Here is an 18,686-nt window from a genome sequence, read left to right on the forward strand (position 1 = left end):
ACAGGTCGTAGCCTGCAGTCATGCAATACTGGTATTGCCCCGAAGACATGGCCTCTGGCAGTTCCCTGGAGGCAATACGTCTGCCAATACCACCTGCAGGTAATGCCCTGCGGGAAGTGCACCCGAGGAATGACGAGAATATCAATCAGTAACGCTGGTCTCTAATAGACACGCAGATGGCAAACTTTGAACTAACGGTTATCTTCTCAATCCACAGGCTATGGCTTAGGCCATGCTCAGTTGCACTAACTCTGCCAGCACAAACCCTCAGGGCATCTGTGCAAACTGTGGCAAGTTTGCTACGCATGATTAGGTCTGATTCAAATTGTATTTCTACCCTCCTCAACAGACTACTTCAGAGCTTCATTTGGAACACCCTGTTAAATCAATGCACTTTCTGATGTTTATGACCTGAATTGTATCTCCTTGACCTGCTTTCCATATAAGATAATTTCTTGTAAAATATTCCCCATGTTATCCGATCAGAAGCTGAGTGCTGGTGAAGTATGCATTTCAACACCTTTAACCCACATCACGATTGAACCACAGTAAAATCTGATAGCGGGCCGACTGTTGGCTTAAGAAGGTGACAGTATGCAAATGTGAAACATACAAATAAAAAAAGTAAACCTTTTTTTTTTTGCAAATGGTGGCTGAAGTGGCCTTAGTGATCTGTGGTTCTTAGGCTGGACCAGGAAGGTAGGTATTATCTGAGCCAGTTCATTCACAGGCCTTTGAGTACTCGAATTAGACTGGAAGAAGTCTGTCCTGCCCTAAAAGAAAAGACTATCTCTGTATGCCTAAAAGAAAAGAATGTCGCTGCATGTCTAAAAGAAAAGTTCTTCTACATGTTTGAAAGAAAGTAATGTCGCTGTATGCCTAAAGGAAACGTCTATCTCTGCATGTCTAAAAGAAAAGACTGTCTGTGCATGCTTAAAAGAAATGAATATCTCTGCATGTCTAAAAGAAAAGACTGCATGTCTAAAAGAAATTACTATCACTGCTTGTCTAAAAGAAAGGTTTATCTCTACATGTCTAAATGAAAAGAATGTTGCTGTATGTCTAAAAGAAAGGACTATCTCTGCATGTGTAAAAGAAAAGACTATCTGTGCATGCCTAAACAAAATTACTATCACTGTATGTCTAAAAGTAAAGTTTATCTCTGCATGTCTAAAAGAAAAGAATGTTGGTGCATGTCTAAAAGAAAGGACTCTCTGTGCATGTCTTAAAGAAAATACTATTTCTGCATGTCTAAAAGAAAAGACTCTGTCACTGCATGTTTAAAAGAAAAGACAATCCCTGCATGCCTAAAAGAAAATACACACATTCTGCTGAGGCTGTCAGAAGCGGCTGTCTATTGCAGTGCGGCTTAATGGCTTGACGGCCAGTGATAACGCTGTAAGGTCCTTTCCTTGTTCCTCTCTTTTACTTCCTAGTGCCAGAGTTGGATCCTGCCATGGCTGCTGATGCAAAAAAACTAGTTGGCCTAGAGCACACCTTATTTAACCTTTGTTAAATGATTTAGGATGATTAGTGGGGCGCGGGGGAGAACATCGACCCTGACACTGTATCAAACTATGGAGAAACGATGGGTGACCACACATTTGTGAAACACTCCCTTCCCCTGCACACCCTAATGTTGTAATAACAACCAAATACTCATATTGATTCTTAAAATAGAACTTTATAAACTGATGATCTCATCATCAATAAATATTTTAGTACCAGGAAAGGGATGCTTCATAGAAGAAATATATCATTCAACATGACAGTTATATTCATTTGAAACAAACTCATTCAATATTTTACAGTCTTTCCTTTGTAGTTGATGGTTCACTATTACTTCATAGTATCAACCAATCCGTTGAAAATTCATAAACATTCAATTAGTATTCGTACAGTGCATATTCTCGTGGATCAACTTTCTCGATAGTTCATGATGTTACCAATAGTGCAAAGTACAGAACTCTTTACGCGTTTTGGGGAATGTAATCCCCTTCTTCAGAAGATATCTACCCACATTTTGTTTTCAGTATAGCTGCACTTATTAAACAATATCATTATTATAATGATTCAAATATGGAATTTTATCCATCTGTCATAACTGGATCTTTGATCATCAGTATTTTCCTGATTCTGTTTTTTGCAGATCCTTGTTAAGTAATTCTAATGCCAACTTGGTGTGTACTGTAGTGCCAATCCTAAAAAAATAAAAGAGACTAAGTATAAGTCCCAATGGTAGAATAGTATGCTTTCATTCAAGGACAATATATTGTAATCTACCTTCTCAAATATATTGACAAAGAAAGTGTCAATAGTTACCTGATGACTAGGTTAGATGTAGCCGAATGAATTATAAGGTCTAATCTTCCGTGATGGCGAGGGTTTAGACAGCCTAGAAGCTGGGCTATGAAACAATATTAAGGTTAGCCCGCCGCACATAATGTGTTCTATTCTCTTCTCTTCATGCGGCAAGGGGCTTTCTCACAGCTGCTCTCTGGAGTCTGCAGGTGGCTGAACCCCTGCACAGCCAACATGAGGTAGGCCCTGCAGGGCTAATGGCATGATTTTGCTTTTTACATCTTGCACGACAAAACACATGGTGCTGATTGGGCTGCACCTTTCCAAGATGGCCACCCGCCTTCCCCTGGGTACCAGAGTGCTCTGCTGCCTGCCTTTGTCTTTGCCAAGTGCCCACTTTTCAATTCTTATGGGCCAATGGGATGCCAGCAGGTGAATAGCCGGCCTGCCGAGACGAAGGCCCACAAACTAAGGCCCTGCCTGTCCATGCATGGGAGGGTAGGCCCCCCCCCTAAATCTCTAATTCACCTGCACTACATGTGGCTCTGCTTGGTTCACCCTGGTTCTGCTATTCTGACTCCTTGTTCCCATCATACCCAAGTGGTCTGCATGAGTAATGACTGAACATTTACTGCTCCTACACCTGCTCCTCTAAATGCTAGTTTTTCAACTTCGAGACTCTCCTGCCATCCTACTCTACTTTCTATTGCAGCACTTGTGCTCGCCTACATGAAAATAATATTAAAGTTCGCTAGGTTGCCTTTTACATCTCTGCACCTGGCATTGTACTGTGTTTGTGTAATTCGAATTTAGGTATTTCCCTGTGCCTTTTACATCGCTGCAACTGGCATTGTACTGTGTTTGTGTAAATTCGAATTTAGGTATTTCCCTGTGCCTTCTAAATCGCTGTACCTGGCATTGTACTGTGTTTGTGTAAATTCGAAATTAGGTATTTCCCTCTACATTTTACATCGCTGCACCTGGCATTGTACTGTGTTTTTGTAAATTCGAATTTAGGTATTTCCCTTTGCCTTCTACATCGGTGCACCTGGCCTCCTTATCAACTATGCCCAGTGACTTGCAACGACTGTGCAGTGCAGCCCCCCACCATTCTTTCTGCTACCTCTCTACTCCTACAGCTCCTCGTCAGTGCCAAACTTCCTCTCCCTCCCTCGCCCTCCCTTCCAATCCTACAACACATCTCATGCACTTATTTCCATAGATACTCTGAATCTTGGCTTATCGTTTGTACCTACCCAAAATTCAAACCTCCTGGAAGAAAAGATTGACCTACACAGACTGGCACGTAAGATGAGACTCGAGGTATTTTTTGACACTGAGATACAAATGGATTACACACAGGTTCAGCATAAATATTTGGAACTCAAACCAAAAAGCAAATTTGATCCACAAATTAATAATTTAACAATTAAGATGTTTGAGGAACAAGTGATTAAGGATTTGAAAAGGGTGAACTTCACCAAATCAAAGTGCTATAACATTAGGCGACGACAAAGTGAAATAATCAAAGAGCTTGCGGAGGATCGCAGTTTAACACTGAAACCTGCAGATAAAGGAGGTGCGATTGTTCTAATGGATACTACCTATTATGACACTAAAATCATTGAACTATTGGAAGATGAGAATACATACATAAAAACTGACCAAGATCCAGTTAAAGAAATTACTATAATGCTCAAAGAAGTACTAGACCGGGCGTTTGAGAATGAGTGGATCTCTGAGAAAACAAGATTATTTCTTACCAATGTACATCCGATCACGCCATGTTTTCTATGGGTTACCTAAAATTCATAAAGTATTAAAAGCACCACCTATGAGACCCATAGTAGCTGGCACGGACAGCATCTTTAACCCTCTTGCCATTTATGTGGATAAAGCTTTGCAACCGATAGTCCAGAAAACCAATACCTATTTGAAGGACACTACAGACTTTTTAAATCATCTAAACACTTTAACAAACATTAAGGAGGACGATATACGTGTGTCTTTTGACGTACAAAGCCTGTACACATCAATTCTGCATCAGGACGGACTAGAAGCACTGGAATGGTCTCTATTAAATAAACTGTGAGGCTAGCAAGACCTTCATTTTGGAATTAAGCAAGATTATACTGCTTAACAATTACTTCAGGTATAAATCACAATTTTTCTTACAAGCATCAGGAACTTCAATGGGGTCATCTATGGCCCCAGTTTACGCCAATTTATTTATGTTCCATCTAGAAAGTATGCACATATTGAATGCACAACAATGGCAAAAAAATCTGATTACCTGGAAGAGATAAATAGATGACGTCTTTGTAATCTGGAGAGGATCAAAAGAAGACTGGAGAGTTTTCTTGGAGTTCATAAATCAAATACATGACCGTATTAAGTTTACAATGGAGGTGGGAGAACCAAAACTACACTTTTTTGGATGTTGAATTACAGATTGGACAAGGTGGAAACATAATTACGAATATCTACCAGAAACCAACAGATGTTAACAATTCACTACATTACCTGAGCCATCATCCTGACCATCTAAGGAACAACTTACCTTATAGCCAATTTCTACGGTTGAAAAGAATACCGTCAGACACAGCAACTTTACAACAAGAGAATCAACTACTAACGGAAAAATATAAAAAAAAAGAGGCTACCCAACAGATATCATTGAAAGGGCCAAAATCAAAGTTGACAATCTGGAAAGAAAGGATCTTCTGATCAACAGGAATAAATCTAAGGACATTCCTTTGCTACATGCACTAAGATACTCTGCACAAAGCCACCATATCACAAGAATAATTAAAAAAAAATGGAGAATTATCAAGCTGGATCCACAATTAGATAGACTATTCCCTAAACCACCGCTCATTGCATACAAGAGGGGCAGACATTTCAAGGATCAGCTAGTGAAAGCAGAAAGGATAAAGATTGAAAAACAACAGACTTTGAAAAAGAGAAAAAACTGGCACATATCCGTGCCTTAATTGCAGTAATTGTAACACTGTTATGAAAGGAAGCTATGTGAGACACCCACACAATGGGCACACAATCCAATTAAAAGACTGTACTACATGTGATACGAAATCAGTAATATATGGCCTGAGTTGCCCCTGTGGAGTCTTCTATGTGGGACAAACCATCAGAAAAGCTAAGGAAAGATGCAATGAACACAAAAGCAATATACGTATCAACAATACTAAGTCCCCAGTTGCCAGACACTTTGCCCAAAATAAACACACTGTAGCAGAACTTAAAGTTATTATTTTGGAAGAGGTCAAAAAGTCACCAAAAGGAGGAAACCATGGTAGGAACATGAATCAGAGGGAATTATATTGGATTGAGAAATTGAACAGCCTGTGTCCTAAGGGAATGAATGAAGAATACAATTTGGGGTCTTTCCTATAGGGTTCTAAACTGCCATTCAAATAATTACTGATACCATCTGTAATAATTATTGAACATCCTATACAGTAATACTATGCTGCTAGTTTAAATAAGCATAACTGATTTAACGCATATGTAAGTGGGATGACAGACGTACACAATTTATGCAGTGCCAGAGGAATACTCCTTGTTTACTTTCTTGAAGATAAGATAAACAGTTAACCTATTGGCTATTCATTGTCCATAAATATACTGAGACCTATTGAATATACAATGAATGAAAGACATGCTTGCCATGAAGGCAAATAATTGTGTCCTGATTAAATGAAAGTCTTGCACATATATACAAGATTGTGAGCGTAATTGGATCTTCCTTCTATCATCAGGGATAATCAGGTTTAGTAACTTATTTGACACCACTGTTAAAAAGACCACATTTTGTTAAAAAGACCACATTTCGATCTGCACATACTCTGTTAGTTTAGAGTAAGTACATATGCGGCTTTCATAAGCCTTTAGGTCCATTGCCCATTCTTGAGAACAACGCGGCACAAAAGTAAACAGAATAACGTCATCACGTTGTTACGCAATGACGTCATCACGTAACGTGATTATAACGCCAGCCATTTTGGCATTGCCGTTTTATCGAGCCCTCATGGTTGGAACAAAGAGTGCACCTCAAGGTAAGCCCTGCTAATTTAGCCAGACTGGATTCCTATACCCATATGGGAGCTAACCTAATTAGAATACTTTTGTTGAATGTCAGATGACTGACTAATTTTCTTAATATAATTGTAGGCTTTCTGCTATGCCGTATATGATCTCGACATAGAAGGCATGAACTGGAATCTAGGACCTTACCTTGATGATATATACTTCTGAACTTATTTGATCAAGAGTCCCCTAATACAGGTAAGCTTTTTGCTACCTTGACCCCTAGAGGGAAACAACTATGGATGCAATAATAATAATTTTTATACGAATACATGATTTTGGCTATTCCCCTTATTCCAAATAAATGCTTACTTACACTTACATATTTATTACAGATTTTTGATAATCAAGAGATTAAACAGATCGTTTCAAGCCCTAGCTGATTATGCGACAGCATGGTAAATTGGTAAGAATTTTTGATAATGAGTGGTTCCACACTAATATGATAAACAATGGTAATCCATTGTATTTAGATCATACAACGCCAGCCACTGAGAACCCGTTTCTAATTTATAGGTGACTGTATACTTATGAATGTACCTGGAAGGCTGTCTAAACCCTTGCCATCATGGAAGATTAGACCTTATAATTCATTCGGCTACATCTAACCTAGTCATCAGGTAACTATTGACACTTTCTTTGTCAATATATTTGAGAAGGTAGATTAAAATATATTGTCCTTGAATGAAAGCATACTATTCTACCATTGGGACTTATACTTAGTCTCTTTTATTTTTTTAGGATTGGCACTACAGTACACACCACGTTGGCATTAGAATTACTTAACAAGGATCTGCAAAAAACAGAATCAGGAAAATACTGATGATCAAAGATCCAGTTATGACAGATGGATAAAATTCCATATTTGAATCATTATAATAATCATATTGTTTAATAAGTGCAGCTATACTGAAAGCAAAATTTGGGTAGATATCTTCTGAAGAAGGGGATTACAATCCCCAAAACGCGTAAAGAGTTCTGTACTTTGCACTATTGGTAACATCATGAACTATCGAGAAAGTTTATCCACGAGAATATGCACTGTATGAATACTAATTGAATGTTTATGAATTTTCAACGGATTGGTTGATGCTATGAAGTAGTAGTGAACCATCAACTACAAAGGAAAGACTGTAAAATATTGAATGAGTTTGTTTCAAATGAATATAACTGTCATGTTGAATGATATATTTTTTCTATGAAGCATCCCTTTCCTGGTACTAAAATATTTATTGATGATGAGATCATCAGTTTATAAAGTTCTATTTTAAGAATCAATATGAGTATTTGGTTGTTATTACAACATTAGGGTGTGCAGGGCAAGGGAGTGTTCCACAAATGTATGGCTGCTGATGCAGACGGAGCGCGTCTTCTGGGCTTCTGAGGCATTGATTACGAACCACCTTGTCAATCTGAGCACCCAGAGGCAGTTTGGATCACCAAGAGGTAAAGGCCATCGGCGCCGGAGTGAGTGAGAGCCGGGGTTGCGAGCTTGTGTTCCTCCAAGAACCCTCAAATAAGGATTACCTCCCTTCTGCGGCGAATACAAACTGTACCCTGCTTATTAGCCGCATCACAAGGGGCAGGCACTCACGATTTTACTTGCCCTTCGTGGCTTGTTTGCTGGCTTTATAAGCGGCTCACATTTACAAGCGCCAGCGCCAGCAGGAATCTATTTATTTATTTATTGGTTATTTATATAGTGCCTATACACTTACAAAAAAGCGTTTGAAAGCCCTATAATGCAGGGAGGGCGAGGATTAACAGAAAAAAAAAGAAAAGAACATTCTTACTAGGCATTGGAGCATTCAGAATGGGCAAGTGCTAAGTTATGTAGGTACAACAAAGAGGAATACAAACTGGTTACAACATTTAACATAATTATTGTGCGTGCCCGATTGTTATAACAATGCAATAGCTATACATAAAAGAGGAGAGCAGGGAGGGGGGAGGATAGCGACAGACAAACAGACGATAAGGCCATCATATGTGCCAGACGGCTTTTCTGATGGAAATAAGTGCATGAGATGTGTTGTAGGATAGGAAGGGAGGGGGAGGGAGGGAGAGGAAGTTTGGCACTGATGAGGAGCTGTAGGAGTAGAGAGGTCGCAGAAAGAACAGAGGGGGGCTACACTGCACAGTCGTTGCAAGTCACTGGGCATAGTAGATAAGGAGGCCAGGTGCAGCGATGTAGAAGGCACAGGGAAATACCTAAATTCGAATTTACACAAACACAGTACAATGCCAGGTGCAGCGATGTAAAATGTAGAGGGAAATACCTAAATTCGAATTTACACAAACACAGTACAATGCCAGGTGCAGCGATGTAAAAGGCACAGGGAAATACCTAAATTCGAATTACACAAACACAGTACAATACCAGGTGCAGAGATGTAAAAGGCATCCCAGCAAACTTTAATATTATTTTTATGTAGGCGAGCACAAGTGCTGCAACAGAAAGTAGAGTAGGATGGCAGGAGAGTCTCGAAGTCGAAAAACTAGCATTTAGAGGAGCAGGTGTAGGAGCAGTAAATGTTCAGCCAGTACTCATGCAGACCACTTGGGTATGATGGGAACAAGGAGTCAGAATAGCAGAACCAGGGTGAACCAAGCAGAGTCACATGTAGTGCAGGTGAATTAGAGATTTAGGGGGGCCCCATACCCTCACATGCATGGACAGGCAGGGCCTTAGTTTGTGGGCCTTCGTCTCGGGGGGCCGGCTATTCACCTGCTGGCATCCCATTGGCCCATAAGAATTGAAAAGTGGGCAATCGGCAGAGACAAAGCCAGGCAGCAGAGCACTCTGGTACCCAGGGGAAGGCAGATGGCAATCTTAGAAAGGTGCAGCCCAATCAGCACCATGTGCTTTGTCGTGCAAGATGTAAAAAGCAAAATCATGCCATTAGCCCTGCAGGTCCTACTTCATGTTGGCTGTGAGGTGTACAGCCTCCTACAGACTCCAGAGAGTAGCTGCGAGAAAGCCCCTTGCCGCATGAAGAGAAGAGAATAGAACACACTATGTGCGGCGGGCTAACCTTAATATTGTTTCATAGCCCAGCTTCTAGCTGGCCAGTCCAGGTCCAGGCCCTAGCATTTAGCATTGTGATGCACACTAAGGGTAATGGGCTTCCGTGTCATCTGCCCTCTGCACCAAGCACAAGGGGAAGGGAGGCGGGGAGTTACACAGAGGGAGCGTGGCTTACTTACTCACCATCAGCCGGATGGGGGCCAAAAAGACAGCAAAATCATGTGACGGGCGCAACAGTACCTAGACAATACCTCCGGATCTGAAGCAGCCAAATATGAAGTGGGCTTTGGGGAGCAGCAGGGTTCAAACTGAGGGTGGTAGCTGCCCGGAGGTTTGGCTGTTAGCTAAGGGCAATCCGCTTGGCTTTTCTGAAGGTTTGCCACAGGACAGGAGCATGGTGACTTGTGAGGTTCCTCTTATTTCCATACCTATATTGATAGCAGCTTCATCTGTCTCTACAGACTCCACCGTTTCCATATTCCACCAATGTGAGTCACAATCTAATTTTCAGCTGCTGACAACTTTGCAATTTATGATGGGGAACTTGCAAGGGAACAATAGGGATAATAACACTGATTGGCCTTACCATCCTTCGCAACCCTCTGATCCTCACCTTTGAGCTCCCCTAGTACAAGGAGAAGGGGCCCTGCTCTTATACAGAGCACCACTCAGGAGACAAGAGGACAAACAGATAAGCATGCAGTAGGCACCCTGCCTAAGCAAGTTTTCCTTCAAGTGCTAAATGCTGACTATTACTATCGGGGGCATATATCGGATCGACCCATTTTGGAAGCATTGGAGAGATTCATTGATAGACTGTATGAAGAGAACTGTCTAAACGGTGGGTGGGCCACCCAGCCTGTCTGAGGAAGGGGAAGGGGAAAAGGAACGTACAGAGTTGGATGCTATTGGGGCCAATATTAACAGGGGTCCAGATTCCTACCCAACGATATTGGCCTACAAGCCGATCCCTCTGAAGGAAGGTATCATGTCGGATATCATGGATGGCTGTGTGGATGCAAGTGGAGCTGCCACTGGCATGGAAGAAATGCAGATGCAAAATGGAAATCGCAGGATTCTAAAGTCTAATTTAAGTCGCATTTCAAGGATCAAGATGCTAATTCAGATGATGATGAGGAAGGTGAAGGGCCGGACATACCTGACACCCCAGACAGCCATGAGGAATCTTTGACTCTTTTGGGGAGGGGTGATCAATCAGAATCCTGGCTCTTCCAAAATACGGAATCAATGCCCCAAAAGGAACTATGGCAGGGGATGCTGCGAATTGAGAGCACAATGTTAGATGTAGTCCTTGGCTAGTCTGAGAGAGGAGACTGGGGTGGATAGGCACTGCCTCCTTAGGCAGTTGCTGGTTTGTCTTATCACTACAAAGCCCAAGCTTGTGAGGGATAACAGAAGTCTACTGGCTCTGGAGACAGAGACTTCCAAAACAGCTGGAACTACATCTCCGGGAAGATCACAGGCCAAACAGTCCATTATGGCTGAACAACTGGGGTGTGGGGGGCACGCAGTGGTGGATCTATAGTAGCAAGGTTAGTTAGAAGCTGCTGACTGCAACAGAGATAAAGGAAATGGAGCCCTACAGTGCGACCAGATTAGGCATGGTTTGAACAGAGATCTTGCAAGAGCTAATCACACCCAACTCAAGCTAAGGGCGGGTCTAAACATGCTCCGTGCTCACCAAAGGTCATCAGGGAAGGGAGAGTGACCGGAGCAGCTGCTATTAATTCCTGCAAGCAAAATCTAAGCATTGTGGCACCAGAAGAATCCATCAAAATGGGGCTAGACTGTGGGCACCCGACAGACTCAGAAGATCCCCTAAAAGAATGGAGGGGGCAGAACCTAATCGTGACATTGGGCCTCATTAAGAGGCTGGCGGACCCGGTAATTGCCCTTTCGTGGGTGCCGGTAATAAGGGACTCCCCATGCCCATTCGGCCCCATAGGGCTCCATGGCAATGGGGCGGGTGTTATCACTGGTACTGTTAATAACGGTACCGGTATTACCATCAAGTTCTGCTCGCGGGTGCTGGTATGGCCACCTGGTCAGACCAGGTGGCTGCAAGGGCACCCTCGAGCAGAACTCGTAGTATGGTGGTATGGTAACAACGGATACCGACGCGATTGTTGTCTTACCACCATACTCGTAATGAGGCCCAATGAAAGGTCGAACCCATGTGCATAACAACTCCTAGAAACTGGCCTTTGTGGCAGCGATTCAAGAAACGCAAGGTTTCTCTGAGGTTTCATTTAAAAAGTTCAGCTCAGTACGTATTCTATCCAACTGCATGTTTTGCGGAGGGTGCAGTGTGTGCTTCTGCTTTAATAACGCACAATTTCGAGCTTGTGTTTTGCAGTGCAGGGAAGTCCAAGCTTGGAGGGGGATCGAAGCTTTTCTGGATGTGAAACATGTACGATGCCATATTCATGACCTCTGGTTTGAGCAGCTCAGCCCAACTCGCACTTGGTTGCTCACAGAGAGTGGCATACTGAGAGGTGGGCCTGAGACAGTTATGCAGAGTGAGACGGCTACCGCACGTAGGAACCGCCTGATTTTTTATCTGACTTGGGGTGAACTGGACGCATTCTGCAAGAAGTTCAAAAGATGAGCTAGGTCCCGTAAGGCCAGGCAACAGAAAATGTCTTTGATTTCCGGAGCCCAATGAGACATTCACCACCTTAGGGGCTAGGTGCGGGAATTCCAAAGGCCTCATAACATCCGAAATCACTAACGATCTAAGGTTAGTTTCCTGGAATGTTGCTGCCGCTGAATCAAAAAGAGACGACCCGGCATGGATAGATTATATGGCTCAATTCGATGTTTTATGTCTACAGGAGACCTGGTTAATTAAAGGTCTCTTTATTCCAGGTTTACGCACATTTAGTCTAAATGCAGAATCCTCATCTAAAGGCAGAAACAAAGGCGGGTTTACCACCCTAAACCGCGTCTCGAAGACTTGGAAGGTCTCCAGAGTGAGCTCTGATGGGCAATTTTCATTGACTGTATGCCTTTGCAGGCTGGGATAGGGATGAAAAGTTCAAGTTGCACCTAGTTAATGTTTATGTACCCCCCAAAGACGGGAAAGAATGTTCAAGCAGACCTGAGAGGGAGGTTGAATTATCTTATACGAAGAGCTGATCTAGGAACCATAATTCTGGTGGGAGATGGGAATGCTAAGCTCGGCCAGCCCATGAGTAACAGTTTGGAGAGTAGGCTACGGGTCCTGTTAGAGGCAGCAGAGAGATAGCACAATTTCTCACCGAATATTTTCTTGTAGAATTAAATGGTAGGTTTTCAGGCAATGATCCTCCACAGAGGGTATTTGCGAGAAGACACTACTCTTCCATTATGTTAATTTAAGGTCATTTTTTTACCGGGCGGCAGAGTTTAGGGTGGAGGATAAAAGGGAGAGTGATCCCTTTTCCCTGATCCTATGTCTAACACTGACAGGACGTCATTACTTAAACCAAGGACTTGGTCAGAACGGATGCTCAAAGGAACGGCTAAACAAACAAAAAATCAATGGCTCTTTCAGCTCTGGAGTGGTACATGAGTACCGCAATAAGATACTGAGTAAAGGGCACACCGCAAATGAAACTCTCCCAGCTTTTGAGCTACTTGTTGATGCATTGCACAAGCGGAAGCTTAGTGGATGTCAGTGTTGGCTGCCGGAAGTCGGAGCAGAGAGCAGTGCAATACCTGCTGAAGCCAGCATCTCTCCTAATTGGGACTATTTATTAAAAGAGGTACGGAGCGTCTTCCAGTTGGCTCTGGTGATTGATGGCGCGGTGTCTGAATATTGCACGCTCGCCACTTTACATCGAGGAAAACAGGAGGAGTTAACTAGAACGACAGAGGAACACAGTGCATTTTACTTACGGAGCACCAGGATCGTGTTAGTTCACTTGGAACTTGTTCTACATTCTCTGCTAGCTCCCCCCCTCCAAGCAGCATTGAGAGCACTCGGCTCTTGCTGCACTGAGGGAGGCGGAGCCACAAAGGAACACGTGACGCGGTCACGTGACTACCCCGGCTGCTGAAATTCACCGCACTGACACCCTCGCGGCGTAAGCCCTGGTGGCAGAAGGGCTGGTGCTGTTAGGCTGTTTGGCAGCTTTGGCGCTAGAGCTAGTAACAGAAAGTTATTTTCGAGTACATACACAAATAAGTGAAATAACTCATGCTGATCACCAGAAAGTGGAGACTTTGGGCCACTGGCCTTTGATCCACTTAGTACCGCTCCTACTGAATATTATCTTTCCGCTCCAATTCGCGTAAGCCTGATGATTTCAGCAATCAGCAGTTGAGGAGAGCGGAGTATTCCAGGTTCTACATTGCCCTGAGACCGATCACGCCAACGGATTCATGTGACCATATTGTGGCAACACCCACAGGAAGAACTCCACATAATCATCAATGTGCGACCCTTGCGGCGTAAAGGACGCTGCTATTTGTGCGAGAGGTGCAGTTGTGGCCGGCAATAGGCGTGGTAAGTGCACAAGTTTATAGGAAAATCATTACTCATTTAAGATCTACAAACTTAAATGGAAATCACTAAACCACGCACTAGATTGCAGGGTAAACTAGAGGAATCCTTAATGTCTATAAATAAAATGACAAACCACCAAGTAACTCATGGTACTTTATCGAATAGCTTGAATACAACAAATTCCCATAATATGATCAATGGGAAAGAGATGGATCAGGCGCACATGGACAATCTTAAGCATGGAGCGCAGAATATTGGTTGCGGTAAAGTAGACTTAAAGACCATACGATCGGACGCTGTTCCGAGGACTGTCACTGATCACGATTGTCCAACACGTGACGATACTAATTCACTTACACATCTAAATATGTTGGGACCCATCTCGACAAAGGACGATAGCCACCTAACACCCCTTCAAGATCGGGCGAGAGCAGCCAAACAGCAATGGCAAGCACCATATTTGCCTAATGGCACAAAAAGTGATGAGCCCAAAAAACCACTCCTAGTCCGAATTGCATGTCTTTCACTTGACATCACCGGAATTGATGCAATTATGGATTCACAAGAAAAAAGAAATGAAGTATTTGGGGGAATGTACACGCCAAAGCAAATCGGACAAATTGATACTTCGACCCCTATTGACCCAACAGGATTCATTGCTCCAATGAAAGACCCTTTGACTTCTGCAGCGAAAGAATCGCCTAAGCATAAGCCGGATGAAATGACTTCCTCTTCTACAAATATGAACACTGGAAATATAAGCTATTCTCCAGAATACCAACAAAGATTGCCAACGACGATGTTAGATTTACAGAATACATTGGTAGCGGTTCTATCTACAGCTATGATCCCGTTTCTAAAGATCGAAGAAGCGATGGTGGATTCCATCAAAGATCAAGCAACACTGTTGGCAATGATACTGACCAAGCAAACCCAGTTTGAATCCCTCATAAGTTCTATTCAAGAACGACTAAAATATGAAGCAGAATCATCAAGAACATGGCAAATAGATTAGCGGAAGTGGCAAGGGCTGATGGAGTTGACAAACTGACTTTAATGGACACAGTTTCAACAATTACTTAGAAAATGGTTGATGATAAAGTAAAAAAAACATGCCCAAGTCATGATGCACTCTCTCTGTGCATCTACACAAACTCAGACAGAGAACCTACCTAATTTGGAGATGAGGAAAATGGATCAAACGACACAATATGAAAATCAACTATGTCCAGTTGCATCACAGAACTCTCAAGTATTCGCAATGCAAGACAAAAGTGAGCCACCCCCTTGTAACCTATTTGATATCTTTGATCTCTCGAAACGGGGACTAAAAGGTCAAGATGTATCGACCAAATCGAAGAGCAAAAAGACTAGCAAAAATCCACAAAATGGGTCACGTGCATTTCTGAGAAAATTACAAACTACCCTGAAAACAAATAATGAAAGGACGAAGAAAAATACAAAACTGGTGGTTACCAATCAGACCACTATCCAACAAACTATCCCGAAAAACGGAAAAATGAACAAATTACAAAATGCTCGGCCACAAGGCAATCAGACAGTGCCTGAACTGTTAGATGCACTCATAGATATAATTAATCAAGAAACATGCATCAATTCTACAAATTCAACCAAACCGATAGATATATCTACGGAAGATGATGTAAGCGACTGTAACTCTATTTCTATAAACTCACAAGACGAGTCCCTCATTGTAATAGATGAATGTCAAGATTCCTTAACAGATTGCTCAAATAGCGAAAGCACCGAAGACAAACAGCAAGCTAATATCTCCCTGGCATACTCAATAATTTCTAATGAGGAAATATGGCCATCAGAGGAATCAGAAAGCCCAACTGAAACTAGTAGAAACGTGGCGGCTCAATTAAGTCCTAAACTGGTCAGACCAATCTTCAAAAACCCATCAAATGCCTCCTGTGTATACAGAATAGCTATATACCCGATGAGTTCAAGTACAGAAGAACCGGTTATATTAAACAGATATAACATTCTGCGACTATTTAAGGCCATTCCGCAATTGACTAAAATTGAAACTGAAAATATTGAGTTAGTTCTATTTCCAAACAAGCAATACTTGGAAGAAGCCCACATTGATTTTTACACTCACAACATCATGCAACGTGTCCTTGACACTAAACACCAACTGGCTACTTTGGGATTTCAAATAGAAGAAATCATGCTTTCTCGATCGAGGGCGGAAAAAAAAAATCAAGAACGCCTGAGCTATTCAGCAAAAATATATTTAAAAATCGAAGCATACAGAACCAAACTCAAGAATCCCCAAATAATTTGAATGACTCAAATCCTAGGCCCCATAACCAAGATAAATTACAACGGATGGTGTGCAAGCAATGTGAAACAACAAGAAACATCTTCAATGCTAATGTGAACCAGAGTGCGAAGACAACATACTTATAACAACGAAAAGATGTACCTGACACCACCACAACCTTATGTTCTTGGAATACGAGAGGTCATAGACATCTTTTTGATAATGAGTCGTCTTTACTTGAACAGTCCGACATCATTTGTTTACAAGAAACCTGGCCGAAAGAGGAAGTACTATGTGACGGCTATAGAACGTTCATGAATCCAGCTATATCCTCACAACAGGGAAGACCGGCGTCAGGAATTTTGTTATTAACAAAAATCAACCCTTTGTGGCGAATAATAGAAAGTAAAAATATTCAGCCTTGGGCACAATACCTTTCCATCAAGATGCCATCAATCCATAACACCATTGCACCTAACACTGTAGGATATACTTGCCTATCGATTTTCAATATCTATTGGAACCCTACTGCTATGGCTGATAATAAATTCATTGATTCCATATGTGAAGAAATTGATCATTTGAACAGCAGTAACAGCGGAAATGAAATCATCATAGCAGGAGACTTCAATTTTCATCTCTTCGACAAAGAAGGAAACCAATTAGTTACCAATGAAATGATATTGAGAGCTAGAAAATGGATTAAGGAAACAAGGCTGCGTAACATCTTCTTCAGTGCTCAACCAATGAATGATAAAGGTATCCCGCTGTCGACTTGGTCACGGGAGAACTCGAATTCAATAATTGATTACATCTTTATAACAGAAGGAATTTGGAAAATTACTAACTTGACTACGAATTCTCCACACACAGACAGCGACCACCATCACATTTTTATTTCCTGGTTATCAGAAGTATCAAGCGATCAATGTTTGATTCTATCTGAACTTGAAATAAATAATAGGTTGAACCGACTGCGAATTAAAGAACAACAAACACAAGAAATAGCAGTCCGCTTTGAAGAGGCCCCGCTTAAGGATCATGTGAAACTAAATTATGGATGGATCTTAGAGAAATACCAACAAACAACATCAAGAAATCAAAAAAGATGCAAGCAATCGCATACTCATTATTTTAATTTAGAAATTCATCTAGAAAAAAAGAAACACTATAAACGTCTGCGACAAATAAAGAAAAACAAGAGAGGCTCTGAAGCCAAAATAAAAAAGGAAAAACAAAAATACTCAAACTTAATGAAATCTTATAAAATGGCAATAAAGCAACACGACGCAGAAGAACTTTTGAAAACGTTAAATCAAAAAAACACACGGCACATGTGGTCTCTGATGAATGATTCATCGAAAAAACAATCCATGATTCAAGAAGTTGAATCTCATACATGGGTCAAGCACTTCGAAAATCTATATCAGAAACCTAAACAGCAGCGAATAACAGACCCACAAGAAGATACTGACGACTGGAGCTTGAAATGGGACTTAGAGGACATTACCAACACTATCAGGTGCCTGAATTCATCTAGAGCACCTGGACCTGATGGGCTAGCCAACAGCAACCTTAAAGCAGATCCAGAACACTGGACCAAATTCTTTTTCCATCTCTTACATCTGATAGAAAAGTCTAAAGAGATTCCACGCACATGGTCTGTAGCTGTTTTGATACCAATCTACAAAGCAGGTGATCGGAAAAATCCGGCCAACTACAGACCGATTTCCCTGTTGGATCTGTTAGGAAAATTATTTGCCGGATATCTACAAAATAAATTAAACTGTTGGGCCATACAGCACGGCAAACAAGCAAAAAGGCAAACTGGCTTTGTCACAAAAATAAGTACCAACGTCAATCTTTTACTATTGAATATGCTAAAATACGAAGGGTTGACGAAAGCACATCAGGTCTATGCAATCTTTATTGATCTAAAAATGGCTTTTGATTAATTTAATAGACAACTTCTCAGGTCCAAATTGGCCGTGTGGGGCTGTCCATCTACTATTCTGAACCCAATACAACAGCTGTATTCGAATATGTCTATCCGAGTTCGACTTACAAACAAAGGAAAGGCAACAGAATCAATTCTCACTGGGAATGGACTTAAACAGGGATGCCCCTTGGCTGCTTGTCTTTATAATCTCTTCACTCACAATTTCGAAGAAAGAATTCACCATCCGATGGCGAATCCTCCTAAGATCAACAGTGAAAATGTTCAAACCCTAATCTATGTTGATGATATTATCATCTTGGACAAAACTGTGAAAGGTCTGCAGATAACATTGAACAAAACTCAAAATTTCATGAAGGAAAACGATCTACAAATCAACATCAACAAAACTAAGATAATGAAACTTATAACTGAAAAATCTAAGAAGCAATGGACTCCAAAATTCTATCTGGAAGACAAAGAGATTAAGCTAACCAAAACAATAAAATAA

The 18,686-nt window shown here is 41.6% G+C and overlaps 1 protein-coding gene across 2 annotated transcripts in view; it reads right to left on the bottom strand.

Annotated features, from left to right (window-relative positions):
- The window catches only part of ADAMTS14 (ADAM metallopeptidase with thrombospondin type 1 motif 14), a 622,677-nt gene that overhangs the window by 382,165 nt on the left and 221,826 nt on the right, over window positions 1–18,686 (bottom strand). The window lies entirely within an intron of this gene.

Source organism: Ambystoma mexicanum, chromosome 8 (assembly GCF_040938575.1).
Source record: "Ambystoma mexicanum isolate Mex_15411 chromosome 8, UKY_AmexF1_1, whole genome shotgun sequence".
NCBI classification, from domain to species: domain Eukaryota; kingdom Metazoa; phylum Chordata; class Amphibia; order Caudata; family Ambystomatidae; genus Ambystoma; species Ambystoma mexicanum.